This window comes from Hirundo rustica, chromosome 8 (genome assembly GCF_015227805.2).
Source record: "Hirundo rustica isolate bHirRus1 chromosome 8, bHirRus1.pri.v3, whole genome shotgun sequence".
Lineage (NCBI taxonomy): Eukaryota > Metazoa > Chordata > Aves > Passeriformes > Hirundinidae > Hirundo > Hirundo rustica.
The window spans coordinates 32,371,734-32,391,316 of NC_053457.1; the positions used below are offsets into that span (position 1 = coordinate 32,371,734).

General features: G+C 46.4%; 1 protein-coding gene across 1 annotated transcript in view; it reads right to left on the minus strand.

The window, feature by feature from the left end:
• Positions 1–13,785, minus strand: part of CHST15 (carbohydrate sulfotransferase 15) — a 45,712-nt gene extending 31,927 nt beyond the window's left edge. Inside the window, exon 1 of the mRNA XM_040072048.1 lies at positions 13,720–13,785. The gene's annotated coding sequence lies outside the window, so the exon portion shown is untranslated. The remainder of the gene's footprint in view (positions 1–13,719) is intronic.
• Positions 13,786–19,583: the final 5,798 nt, after the last annotated feature.

Sequence of the window (19,583 nt, forward strand, 5' to 3'; positions counted from 1 at the left end):
CCAAGAAATGCCACGTACTCCATCAAATCTTTGGGAATGTGACTCAGCAGCTGGGCTGGAGCAGTTCTGGACACTGCAGCCTCTTCCACTCTGCTTTATGTCCTCTACAGGAGACATCCAAAGAGCAACGCTGCCCACACCCCACAGCTCTGGTGCCCACACACCCCACGGCTCCAGGGCCCACACACCCCACAGCTCCGGTGCACACACACCCCACAGCTCCAATGCCCACACACCCCACAGCTCCGGTGCACACACACCCCACAGCTCCTGTGCACACACACCCCACAGCTCTGGGTTCCACACACCCCACAGCTCTGGGGCCCACACACCCCACGGCTCCAGGGCCCACACACCCATCTCCTGTGCACACACACCCCACGGCTCCGGTGCACACACCCCACAGCTCCGGTGCACACACACCCCACAGCTCCTGTGCACACACACCCCACAGCTCTGGTGCCCACACACCCCACAGCTCCAATGCCCACAAACCCCACAGCTCCTGTGCACACACACCCCACAGCTCTGGTGCCTGCACACCCCACACCTCCTGTGCACACACACCCCACAGCTCTGGGTCCCACACACCCCACGGCTCCAGGGCCCACACACCCCACAGCTCCTGTGCCCACACACCCCACAGCTCCAATGCCCACACACCCCACAGCTCCAATGCCCACACACCCCACAGCTCCGGTGCACACACACCCCACAGCTCCGGTGCCCACACACCCCACAGCTCTGGGTCCCACACACCCCACAGCTCTGGGGCCCACACACCACACAGCTCCGGTGCCCACACACCCCACAGCTCCGGTGCCCACACACCCCACAGCTCCAATGCCCACACACCCCACAGCTCCTGTGCCCACACACCCCACAGCTCCTGTGCCCACACACCCCACAGCTCTGGTGCCCACACACCCCACAGCTCCTGTGCCCACACACCCCACAGCTCTGGCTTTCCCTGGCTTCAACAACAACAGCTCCTGGGTGAATTCAGCAGCCAGATCAGAGAATTGTCAAGGCTGGAAAAGACCCTTAGGATCACTGAGTCCCACCATCACCCTCAAGCTGCCGCCCTCAGCACTAGGCCGTGATCAGCACTCCAGCCCCGTCACCCAGCTGGGAGAGCGCTCCTGAGCCTGAGGCCAAATCGGCTGTTCTGGTTGGGTTTTTGCATCGTGGACTGCTGCGGTGCCCCTGCCGTGAAAACCTCCACCCTCTGGCCAGAGAACTGTTCCAGGAGCTCCTCTCTCTGCTGCTGCTGGCAAGGGGGAGGTGGAATCTCGAGAGTGTGATCCCTTGGTGCATCTCCTCCATGCTGCAGGAGAGCAGCTCACGCTCTGCCAAGCTCCAAACCAGAGCCCACAAGGGAAGGCACCCAGGGATGGGATCTCTGGCCCTCCTGGGCAAAAAGTGAAAGGTTGGACAAGGCTTGGAGCAGCCTGGGATAGTGGGAGAGCTGGAATGAAAGGAGCTTTAAAGTCCCTTCCAGCCCAAAGCACGCTGTGACTCTACGATTTTTCCATGTGAATAACCAAGTCCTGCTCCTTTCATGGCAGTTACTTCACCAGTATGTGGAAAATTAGGCATTCTAGAACACCATCCTAGGTGCAGGAGAGAAGTCTCACTGCGGATCATTTGATTTAATTTGCAGTTTTCCTGCATGAAATCCAGGAAAATGCCTTCAGCATCCAAACCATTTCCAATCAAAGTAACTGACTACAGAAGTTCAGAACTCAAAAAATTCAGAGTTCTTCTCATTAAGTGAAAAAATAAATCATACCCTGATAACACACCTCAGTTTCTTTATTGCATGGCTCAGTAGTTTAAATTACACTTTGAAAAGAATAGCAAATCAGAATGAAACCTTACAATTATATGGGTTTCTTTCTTTGCATATGAAAACGTGCATTTGACATTATTCTTACTGTTCCTCTTTAGGTTACTGATATAGGGCCAACAAAACTGATCTGGAAAAGACAAAATGTTTTATCCAAACATGGACATTTAAATACAATATGCGTTGTTTTATCAGTGTTTTTACAGAGACACTTCTCCCCAAGGTGAAAACAAATTAAATGAGAAATGTAGTTGTAACCATTGGTGCCACACACAGGAGCCTCAGGCCAGAGAGCACTCAAATGTATTTTGGGTTTTGGTTATGGTCCAGAAAGGGTGTGTGACTCCCAACATCAAATCTCAAGAGTGCTTTTCAAAGGTGCTTCTCCATCTCTGGGTGACAAAATGACAGAGTTCTGACAAGTGTCAACCTGTAATATAATTTGCAATAAAATGGTAGGAGTCCAAGAAAAACCTAGCTCTCCTAACTCACCATCCAGAATCCCATTACCTGGGAACTGAGGGATTTTGAATGAAATTCAGATGTGTGTTACACAAGCTAGAAAACCACCAGCAATCCAATTTCTAAATAAACCATCTAAGGCAGACAGCACTGACTCTGACTTTCGCCCCAGTAACCATATTAAACAGAACGAATTTCAGCCTTTCATAAGCTCAATAGACAGGGAAAGTGAATTTTCCCAGCTTCCCAAGCCACAATCATGCTCCCCATCCCAGAGCTGTGCCAGAATCTCCCTACACAATTGTGGCAGGCAGCACTTTTTGGGGCCAAAGCTGGCAGATGGCACTTTCAGGAGCAGCAGTGTAAGACCTGCTGTAGGAAATGAAACCCTCCCTGTCATAAACAACTCCAAGTTAAGAACTGGAGACCTAATTAATATAATTGGTTTCATACGAGGTGCTAAAACACTAATTTTCTGCATTTAGAAGGGAACACTGTTTCTGTTAGTTAGGGAGTGTTTTGCTCACCTCTATTTTTGCTCAAGCACAGAGGAAAAAGGGAGGGGAAAATGTGTCATGTACGCTGCCTCCAGCTAGAGAATGCCATGCTAGAGTACATTTTTCACCTCAGATGAAAAATGAAGGCAGGTAGCCTCTCAGCACAGCTGCTCCTGAGGACTGAAATGGAAAATTATTTGGAGAGCAACTCTCACATCATTCACTCAGAGCTGTGGATTTACGTCCTCCAACCTGCATGAGATCCACAGAGCAAGTAGGACTCCATCCCAAGCTGAAATCTGAGGGAGAAGACATATTTAAAATGTAAAAAATAAATGACAGTACTACCGCTGGGGAAAAAAAATCACTAATCATTACTCTTCACAAAAGCACTCAATTTTCAGCCTTTCTGCTTCAAGTCCAGAAAATTAAATTTCCTCTTTTTAATGGTGCTGCCTTTGAGTACAGGCCAAAAAAATGAAATGGCAAGAGGGGTTATGTTGCCCAGGAGCAGAAAGAGGGCCTGCAGCTCTCAGTTTGGCATCCCTGGTAATGGAAGGGAGCAGGACACACCCAGGAAAAGGAACTCTGTGCTGGCCCTCAATAGTGAGGAACTGTCACCTCCTCCAGGCTCCCTGATGCTGGCCATGCCCATCCAAGCCAGGAAATCCAGCTTTGCACTGGGTACCAATGTTGTTTTTCCCCTTTAGAGACACATCCCCACCTCCCTTTGCTCCACTTCTCCTTAAAGCCTGGAAACCCTGAGGATGAACTGCACCACTCTAGAAGCAGATGCTAGTCTCGGATTTCAGAAGTATTCCTTTCCCTCTCCACAAGGAATTCCAACTTCTGTACAGTTTTAAAACTCCTCTCACTGCTTTTAACTTGGCTGAAGATGAATATCTGTGTGAGCCACCATTAAATGTCTTTAATGATGGAACAGTTCATAAAAATAAAACCATCTTATCCGTAAAATGTACATTTCCACTTCTGAAGGTGGAGTAAGCCTATTAATTATTTTCTTAAGGACTGAATCTCGAAATGGCACTGCTGACATTTAAGGCTCATAAAAAATGAAAGTCTGTCTGATCTGTGAGAAATTAGTTTATATGATCCATTTTAAGATGAAAATATTTATCAAGGAAGACAGTTGCCAATTAGGAACACAAACAGAAACAAAGCCACTTACAGTAAGTTGCCCCTTTTTGTTTTTAATCTTTCCCATGCCAAGGGCATGCTTCTCCCCAGAACAGTGGTGCACAAAATAAGTGACATCTGGTGGCTTTATGCTGTAATAGAGTAAGGCACCTCATTTCAACGCTGTTAACCAAATCAATTTTTAAATTTACTGCTTCTTAGCAAAGCTTTTTAGAGGTTTTATTTATTTATTTTTGCCGAGATACTTCTGAGGCCCCTGGGCATCACAGTCCCTCTTGCAGGGTGACAGCTGCTGTTATCCAATTAAAGTGGCACTGTCATATTCACATCAGGAAAAGCACAACTCCACAAAGCAATTTGGAAGGCACAGGAAAAGAGCACTAAGATTTAGCTGGGCAGCACCAGTGAGAATCCCACAGAGCCAGGCTATGAGGAACAGCTCTGCAGAATTTTGTGAAGGAAATCCTCCACCTGCTCCAATTATTCACATGCTCAATGTAATTAATACCAACTCAGGTCTCCCTGAATTGTCTTTCATTGGATTTTAAGTGCACCCAAAAGAAACAGCTGCATTTTTCATTCTGAGTTTAGCAGCGTCCTGGTGGCTACAACTTTTACAAATTTGAGACAGCTTTTCCCCTTTTCATGCTTTATTGATCCTCAGCAATGGCCACATCTAATCCAGCCAAGCCTCCTGCACCTAAACCTGCACTCCAGACATAAAGCAATTACAACTCCCCTTCGAACTCCTCCAGCCAGAAATACACTTCTCTTTTAGAAAGCCATAAGCCTCTCCTGGATAATTAATAGGAGTACTGTCAGCCAGCCTCAATTAAAATTACAAAATTGCTGGCGCTGCAATATCGAGGCTTGCAACACCAGTTTCTGCAGTAATAAGTATTTATGGGGGAAAAAAAAGATCTGTAAGCACCATGTAACAGAAATGAGATGAAAGATAAACAGACTCTAAATATTTATCAGCAGAGGAAATCCAAAAATATGCCAGTAAAAATGGAGCGGATGGCAGCTAAATCCAGACCATTGAGGGTTCCTCGAAGGATGTGCAAGGAGGAACTTCATTTTCTGCTTGACATGGCTAAATCAAATTAATTCCTTCCTCCTATTCAATTGCTGCATAGAAACCCCTGGTGCCAAAAGGACAGAGCTAAAAATGTCCCCAAAGCCACGTCTGAACGCTGCACTTGCGCCCTGCAGCCGTGCAATCAATAAAAGAGTTGGACGTTGGGGCTTTTCCATCACTTTTAAGGCCTGAATATCCTTAAGAGGAATGTCCACCTGCACAGTTGGCTTCCCTCAGCACTCAAAGGGGGCTCCACATCTGCAAGATCTCCTTAAAAAGGGGCCTCTGGGATTGCACAGCTACTGATGGATTATTTCAAAGAGAAATATTATTTCCTGCTCACATTCCCTCGTCCCCACCAGACATTATCTTCACCTTGAGACCTCCTGGCTGAGCTAAATAACATATGCACAGAAAAGCACAGCTGAATGGCTTTAGCTCCAGCCACTCATCAAGAAGAAAACTTTTAAAGATCCCATTTCAATTTTTTTTTTTTTTGAAATGCTGGCATGCTGAAGTCAGCAGGAAGACATTTCATTGACTTTAATGAAGCCAGAGGTTCATCCAGAGAATTGCTGTTTGGAATGAACACAGCATTTATGTTATCTCATTTGAAACCTTACAAGGTTTTTTGTTAAATGCAACTTAATGATATTTGTTATTTCGGAATTATTTGCTATCTTTGAAAATACAGAAAGGGGGGTATTAAAGTTCTGCACTGTAAAATGTTTGGTGATGATGGATGGGATGCTCTTGTTTCAGTAACAGGCATGTTTTTAATGCATCAATATTAATTGTCATAAAGTGCCTGTTCATTTCGGAAAGCTTTAGAATGTAGGAATTGTAATAGTCAAAAAAAGACAGTGTTAGTATTTACATATTTATCAGCATTTTAACGGCACATTTTTAAGGGGGTTGTTTTTTGCTTTTGTTCTTTTCATTTATTATCCAATGTACCAGCACAGCAAGACAAAAAAAAAATGGAGAACTGGAGAGATGACTACACCCACTTAATGGGTATCATTATAGGAAAACACTATCAAAACTCAGCAGAGGCTTTTTATGCATTCCCCTGTATTACACCAAAATGAGTGACTGCAACATTCTGACTGATGCTAAACCAGGAGAATTCTCAATTTTTACAGCTAAGGCAGGAATGAGCAGCAGGTGAGTGGAACCCATCTGAGAGAGTTACTGACTGCAGGCAAAAGCTGCTCCCTGACTAAAAGCCCTGGAGGGTTACCCAGATTTTCCAGCCTTGCCACACTCCTTGGTGAGCAGATGGGCTCTGAATTCCTCCAAAACAACTGGAAAACTGTTCCCACTGCCACAGGAGTCTGGTCCCCCTCACACCAGGGAAACCCAAAAGGTGAATTACTCCTGATCTAGCCTAATGTCAGATAAATCCACGTGGGATTTCAATGGATACCAATCTAGATTGCATTTACTCTGCTGTGCATTTTTCATTTTGCTGATCTCCTCAGTAATGCTCAAAAATCTACTCTGAAGGGTTAAAAATGTGCCTATCTAAAATCACCTGATGTCAGACAAATTTTTATTTCCTTTTTCCTCGGTGAGAGAGAGGATCAGCTCAGATTCTGCTCTTCCCTTCTGCTCACCTCTCACATCTCATTTCTTCTTTTAAAGGTAGTATAAATAGCTTTACAAAGTAATTCTAATACTAAATGTCAAGCGCAATAGTTGTTTCATTCTGATTTATCCTTATCTGATCCTCAGGCAAGTTAATCCTCAGCCTGAAAAGCTGTTTTCAGAGCTTTATAATTGATGAAACTTTTCATCTAAATTATTTACTTTACGAACGGCTCCGATGAGTCGCTCAGGGCATAAAGCTGTAGTACTCAATGCTGGAGTGCTCAAGAACATGTTTTTGTCTTCTTAAATTAAGAGCCCATCACTGCATCTCGTGCTGCAGTTTCTATTGGCAGTCCTCAATGCGCAGCAGGGTTTTTATCTGAATTTTTATCGCTTGCAATAGATGCAGTTACAACCCAGATGTCTCAGTGTTATCCCGGCCCAGAGCTCCAGGGAGACACAAAGCAGGCAGAGAATCCCTGATCCTAAAGGTGTGAATCTGACAGTGTGAACCAGTATTGATTCCTGCCCTGGAACCGCCTGGGCATGGGCTCAAAGCCTGATGGACACGTTCAAAACCTGCTCCTCTTCCACTGCAACAGCAGCACCCAAAATCCTTCCCAGAAGCAGCCCCAGGAAATGTCCTCAGGCTGCAGCAATCCCAAGGATGAGCTGTACAGCAGCAGCCCTAAAAATGCACTAGGAAGGGGTGGAAGACAAGAGCAGGAGCCCAATCACCAGCCTAGCTCAGTGAAATACATCCAGGAAACGATGAACTTAAAACTCTGAGATTCATTATCCATTTAATCTACTTAACGTTACCAATATCTGTTTAACATTACCTAGTATCTACAGAGCTAAGCAAAAAAGACAAATTACAACTAAAAAGTCACCAAAATCAAAGAGGCTAGGAAGGAATATCAGATAAGGTATTGGACAGGCTTGCAAGGAAATGTTGGTTTTAAGAGCTGTTAAAGAATTTTCAGGAGATGAAGCTCCCCTGTGAGGAGCTGGGCCTGCAGGCAAACCCATCTCATTATGTGATACATTCTCCTAATAAACCATTAAACCATCCTTCTCCACTCCTTCCTATTTCCAGCTTTACACAGACAAACCTCCTGGCTGCACCAGTCAAAGAGTCCTTTTTCTATTGATTAATAAATTCTGGCACTCAGACCATTATATCCCAATTTAGGCACAGCGAGGTTGACACTGGGCTCATACATTTCCTCCAAATTATGGGCAAAACCTTCCAGAATCCTGATTTCTGCTACTTTTCTTTTTTTTCCTGAGGTCTCTCCTACTTGTTGGTATCCAACTACTCATCCAGTGCCAGTTCTAAAGCACTTTAATTAAGTGCTTTTCCTCCACGCTGTTCCAAGACCTGAAATTGGGCAAACCATCCGATATTACAAACTCACATCCATGTGCTGCCCACCCTCAGAGCACTCTTTCAATACTACGAGGTTTCTTCCATCTCCTAAGTACACATGCTGCACATAAATCTTTTTTTCCTTTGTGTCTTGCAGACTTTTTCATTTTTCAAAGCAGTCTTATCTTGTTTCCTCTGTATGACTTTGAACTTTACATTTTATCTTCGCTCTTGTCTGACCTCAGAGTTCTTCCCAGCTCAAACTCACCTGTAACTCAATGACTTATTTGAAAGAAATGACCTTCCCTCTATTCTGTGCAATCCTGAGAAGTTACAAGCCTAAATTAGACTTGTCGTGTTTAAGCCAAACACTAATAAATGCAAAACCAAAGTAAAATATAATAATACAAAAGCCTTTTTCACGCTCGTCAGTTTTTTTCTAATTTTATGGTTAGATAGCAGGGTACATTCACCCACACTGAAAATCAAGGTTTTTCTACTGGAAAAAAATATCTTCTTGTGAAACTTAATTTTTCCTACGGGAAGGCATGAAGCAAATATGGAAAATGTCAGTTTGAGTATTTTGTTATTTATGTACAGATCTGCACCTTTTAGTGAGGAACAACCCACCTTAGATGCAGATTTGGCCTAAAACCCCATTTATTTATAAAACTCTGTGCTTATTTGGTGAGTAAATGATGGCACAGTCAGATTTAGATTATTAAGTGTGTATTTGGTGCTGCTTGGTGTATAAACAAATAAAAGCCTGGGTTGCTTCCACGCCACTCTATCCCACCAGGATTGGGTTCATTTCCAAGGAAACCCATGGCACAGGACGCAGCCACATGGCCCCCACTATTCCCAACACTGCAGGGGCTGTGGCTGCTTTCACCAAACCAACAGGGGAAGATCCACACCACCAGGAGCTCCAAAAATGTGTCTGGGCTTGAGGTGGAGCACCTCATTCCTGCAAGGTCAGAAAGAAATCAGCAGCCAGGTGCCAAGGTTTGGGAAACGAGTGCTTCAGGCAGCTCAGGCTGTTGTGGGAGTTGGAGGAAGATGGATCTGGGAATGAGAAGAGGCAATAGGTTGGGGTTGGAGGGTTGATGCAGGCAGGAGAGGTGCTCCAGGCCAGAGTGATCAGAGGGCTGGAGCATCAGTCCTGCGAGGAAAGGCTGAGAGCGAGGGTGTTCAGCCTGGGGACAGTCCCAGGGAGATCTTAGAGCCCCCTCCAGTGCCTGAAGGGGCTCCAGGCGAGCTGGAGAGGATCTAGGGACAAGGGATGGAGGGACAGGACACAGGGAATGGGTCCCACTGCCAGGGGACAGGGATGGATGGGATATTGGGAAGGAATTCCTCCCTGTGAGGTTGGTGAGGCTCTGGCACAGGGTGCCCAGAGCAGCTGTGGCTGCCCCTGGATCCCTGGAAGTGTCCAAGGCCAGGCTGGATGGGTTTGGGGCAACCTGGGACAGTGGAAGGTGTCAGGGTTGGAATTGGATGAGTTTCAAATCTCCTTCCCACACAAACCAGCCTGAGATTCTGTCTTGCGACCTCTGGTGTGCTGCCACCAGACGGGACAGAGGCAGTGGGACAGAGTGTGCCAAGGGTCCCTCACTCTGTCCACATCCACCACCTCATCTGGCCTCTCATCCTCACCACAGCTGCCTTGTCACTGCCATCAGCCCCCAGTACCCACCAGGACAGCGTTTTTCCCCCTGTTTCCTCTTGCAAGGCACCACCTGCTTATCTTCCCTCGGAGGACACTCCTCAAAGCTAAAGTTTACAAGCCACGTTCGACAGCTGCTGGAAACCAGGTGTAACATAAATTAACAAATATTCCACGGAAAAGCTGCATTAACTGCTTGCCCCTGAAGTGCTGTTCAGTGGCACATCAGGCACAGCTGTGTAATCAAAGGATTACAGTGCTCCCATTGCAAGGCTCTCCCCCTCCTCGGGAGCTTCCCTGTGTCCCTCGCCTGTAAAAACCCAACCCAGGCACCAGGACAGAATTGTAATCGTGCCTTTGAGCCCAGGAAACACAACCCAACAGGCTGTGGGGACAAACACGACACGTTTCCTGTCAGATACACGGGCAGCCACACAACTTTTTAAGAGAACGGCTCAGCAAAGCTCCAGATCATCAGTTTGTTTTAGTGAAATTGCAGTGCAAGTGGAGGGATGGGTGCAACTCAGGCTGCTTCCAAATAAGAACTTGCAGGAGGTTACAGATCCCTTCCCTTGAATAGCTGTATTTAGACTCCAGATCTGACACCACACTTGGTCAACAAGAAAAACTTCACAAAATAAAAAAACAACAAAAAAAAAGAAATACTGTCACCGAGACACACAAAGCAGTCACACGCAGACAAGAGATTTTCGCAAGGCAGAGGTCCTTCCGATCCCAGCTCCCAGCTGAAAGAGCCGAGAGAAGGAAGAGAGCCCCTTTTTTTATTTCTTTACTTTTTATACATTTGTGGGTCTAGCAGAAGATTGGCTTTTTGGGGTTTCCACCCCTCAGCCTCAGTGGCCAGACCAATTGTCAGTTACAACTGTTTTCAGGTTAGAAATATGCAAACAAAGGACAGAGAATGAAAAACAAAGGATTTGTTTATGTTACATCTGTGAGAAAGGTAGAAAACTGCTCTTAATATTGTACAATAACTAAAAATATCTGACTCTATTTAAGAAAATCAAAAGGCTCAGAAAAACCAGGGTAACAAAATACTAATTTGTGGGGGGAAGCAGTGAAAAAAATGCTCTCATATTGGAAATCTACCATGTTTTTCCACAGCACTTTGTATTCTTCCAGATGAGCAACACAACTCCAGCCAAGGAGTATGGGGGGGGGGATTTAGAATTCCCCCTTCCTGTGCGAGGTATGGAGGAAAACAGGTGGGTTAAAGGGGAAAACGGGAATCTGAAGACAGCAATTAATGAGCTTAGCTCAAATCAGGGTACATCTGCAAACCCTCTGAGATGTTTGAAACAGTGCTCCACATCAGGCAAGTACCCAGAGCAGCACTGAGTGATTTAAGAGCACTTGGATTTATGTGGGATATACATTAACTGTGGGAGCAATTAGGGGGGAGCGGGGGATATCAGTATCTGTTCATGTCATGGCTTCTCTTCACCTGAGTGATGCATCTGTGCTGGAAGGGAAGCACAGTTGGGCGTTCCAAGTTCCTAAATCCACGTGTCATTTAGGTGAGATCAGCCCTCTGCTGCCAGCTCACCTCTGGAGAGATTTTATCAGCCCCCAATGGTGACACAACCCTGAGTTACAGCTCGGTGAGGTTTTCCTCCATGGACATATAAGGAAGAACCCAGTGTAGGAAGTGTGGTTTACAGCAGGAGGGATTCCCTTCCTAGTCAGCAGAGGAATTCCACAAGAAATCCTTGTTGGCCAGCAATAACTCATCAACTTTGGCACAGTTTGTTGCCATCCCCCAAACCCCTTGATCTTCAATATAAACCAGTGCTTTGAGAGGTGCTTCAGCACCAGGCCACAGCCCATCCTTAAAAACACCTTCAGTAACACTGAAATCTCCTGGGCTGCCAACAAAAGCTTTGACCACTGAAACTCCTCATTCTCACAGAGCTCCTGCCACAGGTTGCTTAAAATAACGTTAAAATATAACATAAGCAGTACTTTATTTGCATTTCTGTGATTATGCCTACATAATCCCGTCCTTGTTAATGCTGCTGGTGGATTACACACCTTCATCCTCCCCCTTCAACCACATGAAATAATTCAAGTATGAGAGTCTGCTTCGCCCTTCTCATTTATATGATTTCCAGATACTTACTTTCAGTTTAGCAATGAGGATAAAAATCCATTACTGCCTTCCATTGCATTAGTGGAATTAAGCATTTTGCAATGTAAATCTCCACGGTTTGATCATGCCCCTGTTACAAACCACCAAATAAAACACTCTGAATTCGAGATTAGTCCTCCTATGACAAAATCTGAACCATAAAACTATTTTGCTATTGATTTCAGAACTGCAAGGTGGCTGCAACTCACAGGCACAGGATCTCAGTGCTATTAAAAAAAAAAATTAAAAAAAATGAAGAAAGAAGGTAGTTTCACTACTAAATCTTCGTACAAGTAGTTTCCTCCTTTCTGCATTCAAATTGATTTTCTTTCCTTTGGCATGTGAAGAGCCAGATGAATCCTTTGACTCAATGCCCAAGAGTGAAATGGCACTAGCAGCAGCAGAGAAGCTCTCAGGGCATGAGACGTGTGACAACATTTTAATCACTGACAAAAAGAGGCTTCAAGGCAGCTACTCCCATTAGTGCTTGCTGGTTTTAAGTGAGATTTATTGTTTACAAGTGACTGTATATAAAAAAGTATCTATGTCTATAAATAGCAGAGATATATATAGATATGTATCTATATATATATGCATGGTTCATGTACATTTGGGGACGTTTTATTGGTGGAAATTTCCCTCTCTGCCAAAGATCAAGCAGTCCCCAGTTAGTATCAAGTGCAGTGCTGTTCAATCAGGTGTTTGTTGATCCAAATGAGCACATACGATTTTCAGTTCAACCTTAAAAATATTTACTTTTCATGAACAGTTCCAGCAAACTTTGAGATTTAATCTGTGATGTGCCCAGCTGCCCACTCTGCTTTTTTTTTTTTTTTTTTTTTTGAATGTCTCAAAACAGAAAAGAACATGTTTGTTCTACAGGAGATGATGATGATGATGATAATGGGGTTTTGGTCTGGCTAACAATTCAAGAAGTGAAACCATTCTGATGTCATATGCAAGGAAGTCAGTGTGAAGGGGACTTAAGGCCACAGAACGATACAATAAATAAAATTTTAAAAAATATTTACAAATCTTAGAGCTTGGTAGGTGTTTGGATGCACCACCCAAGCAATGCTCTCACATATCCCATTAACCTACAAATCTGTCTGTGCCTAAAACAGCCAGATCACTGCCGAGTACGGCTGTAGTAGTACAATGAAGGAGCAGAGGAAAATTAAAAAAAAAAAAAAAAAAAAAAAAAAAAAAGAAGAAGAAGAAGAAGAGAAGCCCATATACGAGACCGCCAAAGTTCAGCGGGTGAATTGTTGCTTAACAGACTCTGACCATAATAACCCGTCACTGAACCTTGCCTGCATTCTCGGCAGCTATGAAGCTATTTTTAACAGCCGACAGCTTACATTTAAGAAATACCCCACTTCACCCAAAAATATTCGCGGCCAATGGCAACCTCCGTGCCCGGCTGGATCCTGGCTGGGATGCGCTGCGGGGATGGAAGGGCTCTTTCAGGAAAGCCCCTCTGCGAGCGCCTGCTCCTCCGAACGCCCCGAGCCCATCGCCATCCGCGGCTGCGGGTCCTGCCCGGCGCGGCAGTGACAGCATCCGCGCCACCTCTGTCCCCGCGGGGTCCCGACGAGCACCGAGCCGCTCCGGGGGCAGTCCCCCTGCCCTGCCCCGCTCCTGCCGCGCCTCCGGGGGTGTCCTGGCAGAGCCCGGGGTGCTCCAGCCCGCCGGGAAGCGGGGACGGTGCTGTGCGCCCCGGCTGGAGCCGCGCGTCCCCCGAGCCCGGCCGTGCCCGGCGGTGCCCCCGCGGCTGCTGCCGCCCAACTTCCCGCAAAGTCCCGCCGCCTCCAAACTTGGGGAGCCGCGGCCTGGGGACCCCCATCCCGATCCCATCCCGATCCCATTCCATCCCATCCCCGCGCTCCTACCTCCGCCGCCTCGGCTTCGCTCTGCCCCGCGCCCGCCGCCTCCGCCGGCTCTGCCCTGGGGGAGGGGGGCGGAGGACGAGGAGGAGGAGGAGGAGGAGGAGAGGAGGAAGGGGGAGGGAGCAGCCCCGCCGCTCCTCGGCCGCGCTGCGCAGCCAGGGAGGCGGAGTGCCGCCGCTCGGCTCCGGCCCGCGGCTCCCCGGGGCGTGGGGGTACCCCCGGGGTGGGATGCGGGGAAAGGGTGCCAGCAGAGCGGGGGATGTGCCGCGGAACCCCCCGCGGTGGGATGCGGGGATGGGGTGCCAGCAGAGCGGGGGATGTGCCGCGGAACCCCCCGCGGTGGGATGCGGGGCATCCCCCGGGCATCCGCCGCGGCATCCCGGTCCCCGAGAACCGCCGGGGGATGGATCGAGAGAATCGAGAACGAGACGGGTTCCTCCTGAGCCGTCCGACGGGAATTCGGGCTGTGCCGGGCGAGCAGCGGAGACGGCATCCCGAATTCGGGTGTGCAGGGAAAGGTCAGGCCGAGGAGATTCACGGCTCGGATGCTGCCGAGGCTCCGGGGCTGGAGAGAGTCCGACCTTCCCTGCTGCACACCTGGCAAGGCTGCAGGCAGCAGCCGCTGCCCTGCTCCAGGCTTGGAATGGCAACAGCAAAAAAAAGGTGGCTAAGAAGCCAAAGTCTTCTATTCGGTTGAATGCAGTTTGTTCTCAAACAAGAGATCCTACCAAAAAAAAAAAAAAAAAAATATATATATATATATACATATATATATATATATATATATATATATAAAGAGTGTGTGTGTGTGTGTATGTATGTATGTATGTATGTAAAGTGAATATACATAAAAATTGTTAAACTCTCAGAGGGCAAGCTGAGAAGAAGTTTTAGGAAGGAATTGTTCGCTATGAGGGTGTTTGAGGCCCTGGCACAGGGTGCCCAGAGAAGCTGTAGCTGCCCCTGGATCCCTGGCAGTGCCCAAGGCCAGGTTTGGCTTGGAGCAGCCCGGGACAGTGGAATGTGTCCCTGCCCGTGGCAGGAGGGTTGTAACAAGATGATCTTTAAGGTTCCTCCCACCCCAAACTGTTCTTTGGTTCTGTGACGATAAATATATTGGTAAATGTATAGTCTGGTTGTTAAGTCTGTGATGCACACACATCCCTTCTGAGATGCAGCACATGCCCTCAAAGGTTTAATGCAACACTTGCAAAGCCAATATTATCAAAAGGAAGACTCTTCATATTTCCCTCCTCACACTGTTACGCCTAAATCCACGTGTTTAATACTCAGCAATATTATTTCCAAGCGTTTGAAGTGATGAAGCACGAGCTGAGCATGAAAGATCTGTGAATTCTCTATTTTAGTACTTCCTTTTGTGATCAAGCCCATCTTTGGTTTTAACTTTCAGAAGCGTCTAAAACTCACCCAGCTCTGTGGGAATCTGTTTTGCAGTGAAACCATATGTACCTTAATAGTAAAATGCAAAACAGAAGTTTACAAATTACACAGCTCTGACTGGGAGCCAAACGAATTAAAAGATTTCAAGCAGGTGACAGTGCACCTGTAAGACCACATGAAAACTTTGAAAATATTTTAAAAGCCACACATACACGCATTTCCTACAGCACCACATACGTAATCTCGGTTCGGATCACATCTGAATCTCACCTGGTTTTTAGGAGAAAAAACCCACCCAGAATAAAGACCCTGAAGAAGTGAAACCTGTGATTTATAAAATACTCACACATAATTCATCTTTTCTGTTCTGAGTTAAACATGCTGCCCTCCAAGGCCCTTTTTGGCCTCGTGGGATGCTCTGAATAGCAATTATCCTTAGCCAGATTTCTGTGTAATTACACTCCCTTCCTTTTTCTGTATTTTTAAATAACAAAAAAATCAAAGATGCTGTCATGAAAACAAGCTCTCCGTTCCCTGGGGAAGTCTCTATTTACATTATTCCTCACCAGGCAGCAGCTGGAGTAGAAATCTTGGTGGTGTTTTCCACACGTGGTAGCTCAAACTTCCCGGCACTCCATGAAGGCTGAGTCTGCCCATCTCACAGACACTTACAGACCGTCTTCAGTGTTACCTGGAGAGATGGGGAGGCAGACACAAACTTTAATGTCATAATAAAGCCCTCTCCTGGAACGGTGTTACTGGGAAAAATCACAGAATCAAAGAATGGTTTGGCCTGGAGAGACTTTAGAGCCCATCCAGTCCCAGCCCCTGCCATGGGCAGGGACACCTCCCACTACCACAGGTTCCTCCAAGTCCCATCCAACCCTTCCTTGAACACTACCAGGGAAGAGACAGCCACAGCTTCTCTGGGCACGCTGTGCCAGGGCCTCATCAACCCCAGAGGGAAATTTTTTTTCTAATACCCCATCTAACCCTGCCTTTTGTCAGTTTGAATCCATTACCCCTTGTCCTGTCACTACATGCTCTTGTAATGATTGCCAGAGGAAGAAAAATCAGAATAAACAACCCAAAAACCAAAAGCGAAGACTGACCTTTAATTCTCATGATTCAGAGTTCAAAGAGGAAGGAAATGAAGAAGTTTCAATATAGAAATTATAGTAGAGCTATCTCTGATTAGATTGGTTTTCATAAAAAGAAAGGTCCTGACCTCCACCTCTGTAAATCTGATTTCTGCTGGTTGCCATGCTTACTCTGCAACAAACGAAGAATCATCCCACTTTTAAAACAAGTTTGTACATATTTCTTAGCTCTGAGCAGGCTTATGTGGTGAAAAAAGATGGGAGAGTCTTTTAGCAGTGTTGAAGAGCGCGCCCACAATTAGTGGTGCAAACCTGTGAATTTGAAAGGTGATATTTTTTTAACCACATGAGTCCTTTCTCCTTGCTACTGGCTGTGGTTTGGGGCAGAAATCCGGTGGACAGGTCCAGTGGCTGTGTTTGCCAGCAGCAGAGCTGTGCATTTATAGCCAGATTTAACTCTGGGATAAATCAATCAGATTGTGTCCTCCGAGCACAGCTGTAATGGGATGTTAATCCTGGGAAAAGGGCTGCTTTTCCTCCACGTGCCTATTCCAGCAGCAGCATCTCTGGGTTATTCTCACAGCGAGGGCTTAGAAATGCAGATGTTTCTGCTTTGTGCTTCCTCTCTCCCAACCTCATAAAGCAGAGGAAGGAGTTCATTGCCCGCAAGGACCGAGGAGGATTTTGCTTCCCGCCCCGGCTGCTTTTGGGGAGCCCTTTTCCCATGACCTCCGTCCCCAGGCAGCGCTTCCCAAAGCCCTTCTCCAGAGATGTTGCTGCAGGGTGCCAGCACGAAGTAGTATCCTTACAACAAATCCTAATTCTACCAGAAACGGGGGTGGGCAGCGACAGGAAAAGCCCAAAACTTCCCCCAAACCTCTCAGTCCCCTCTGTGCCCCCAGCTGATGGGAACAAAGGACCTGCCACCTTCCCCAAGGAGAGCTGCCTGACCCGGCACCTTTTTCCCCTTTTTTCAGGGAAAGCAGAGGTGTGGTGGAGCTGAAGCAACTCCCCGGGTGGGGACCTGTAAATCCAGCCGGGAGTTTCCGTGCAGTGAGCCTGGAAAACCAGCAGGTGATAGGGATGCTGTACTTAACAGCTTTAGGACTCTGTGCTGAGCCTCTCGACCGAGCAGGGCTCAGCCGAATTCCAGGCAGATTTCCCATCCCGCTGCTGCCACAGCCCTCCAGCACCCCCAGAGATCATTTCAGCTCTTCTCCCACCTCCAAGCTGTGAGTTGGTGCTCTGAGAAAATCGCAAGAAGACTTGCTATTCTTAGTTGTCTCTTCTCCCATTACAATATTGGTGTAATTCTCACCGGAATTAATGGAATGTGTACGTTTTAAAGAAATGCATTATTACCCTCATTTTGCCCTGGTATCCTGGCAACAGGCACATTCACATCATCAATTTCATGTCTTGTGCATCCTTCAGCTCTGAGTGAAGGGTATATTCACCTTCAGATGCTCTGGATGCCTTCTTTGCTGTTTTCCCGACTTGGGCTGGGAAATTACTCTTCTTGGCATCCTTGGAATGCCTCTGGGAATTCATGCTCAGCCTTTAATTGAAGACAATGCCTTTGTCCCTGGAACAGGCAAAGATTAAAACTGAAACTTGATTAGGTAAATGTGGCAGAATCTGGTTTCCCACAAGTGGTGTGTTGGATTTTAATGATGGCAGCCGAGAGCCTTTTGCCTGATGCCATCCTTTCATCCTGAGCTGTGTGTCCTTCATCGCCCTAAAGAGCTCCCTTGTACTGGTGATCTTTATGCCCTCCAAGTACTTGTTGAAGGGTATCATTCCCCTCTCAGTCATCATTCAGCCAAGCCATGCATATTAAGCTCCTTTAATCTTCACTCATAACTCAGTCTCCTCCGACCTTTAATCATTTTTATTACTCTTCTTATGAATTTCTTCCAATTTGTCTGCATCTCTCTGGCAATGAGGCGCCCAGGATTTACTGCCTTGTTTCAGATACGCTCTCCCTGCAGCAATGCAGAAGATGTTACCTCCTGCTACTTTCATCCACCGCCGACTAAACAACACGCTGGAGTTGTGAGGTAGCTGGGAATAAATTAAAATAGAATTTGAATGGTTCAGTGCTCAGAACTACTATAATTCTTTCATGGCACCGTGTGCAGCAAAAAACCTTGGAGCCTGTGAATACCTGCTGCTTCCGGAAGCACGTGTTTGTGATTCCCAGAGCAGGCAAAGCTTTGAAACCTGCTGCACACCCAGCTCTGAGAGCCTCTGACGGGATGTGAAGGAGTTAAGATCCAGAAGACGGATGGAGATGCTTCAGATTGGCACCATAAACAGCTCATGTGTGCTGCTGGCCTGAGGGCTCCACTCTGCTCCTTCTGGAACCCCCAGAGAGGTGACGGCACCCAAGGGCCCACAGAAGTAGCAAAACTGCAGGAGGCAGCAGCCAAGAGCTTGACATTAGGTAGCTTCAAGCTCTGTTTAAACAGTTTGCCTTAATTAAAAAAAAAAAAAAAAAAAAAAAAAAAAAAAAAAAAAAAAAAAAAAAAAAAAAAAAGTCTTTAGAAATCTGCAATGCTTTTGAGCTTTGATTAATGAAGAGCTTGAGATAGCTGAGCAGCAGATTAAATGATGAAAGATGCTCTAAGACTGCTCAGATCTGCTAAAATGATCAGGTGGCTTCTCTGTTCCCACCACGTGTGGTTTTGATTCAAGGCACACGCTGCAGTCAAGAGGATCTCTGCTCCTGGTTCCTCTTTTCCCATCTGAACAACCCCGTGGTTTCACATTGCTCTGGTGGATAAGGAGGGAAGGATGTTACTCCTGGAGGTGCTTTGTTCCCCTCACAGAACATCATTTCCTTTTCTGTGCCACACAAACTGCGCCTCTCCACTTCTGTTTTGTGTTGTCACATTTGGTCTCTGAGCTGCTGGTGGGGAATTGAGGGTCACTGAGCCTTTACATGCACACTCCAACGCCCTGAGCTTTCACTGTCATGTCATTTATTACTCCTCCTCCAGCTCCTGAATTCAAAATGAAGCCTTTAAAATTTGATCAGGGATGTGTTCTAATGACTGCTTGGATTACATGTGTGCCTTGTTTCCTCAAGTGATTTCTACCTTCTGGTCTACATCCAGAAAAAAAAAAACAGATTAAATGCATTTTATAGGCTCTTTTCCCTACATACCCCAGTCTTTCCTCTTTCCCATCTGTTGCTCTTCACTTGTGGAGCTCCTTGCAAACTCCAGCCTTCAACAGTGGCTCAAGAATTAATAAAACAGCTTGTGGCATGAAGCACACTTACATACAAGTCGTGTACATGCACATATGAATCTTTCCTTAAAAATTATTTACATTCTGGACAAACATTTCATAGTGCTGTGG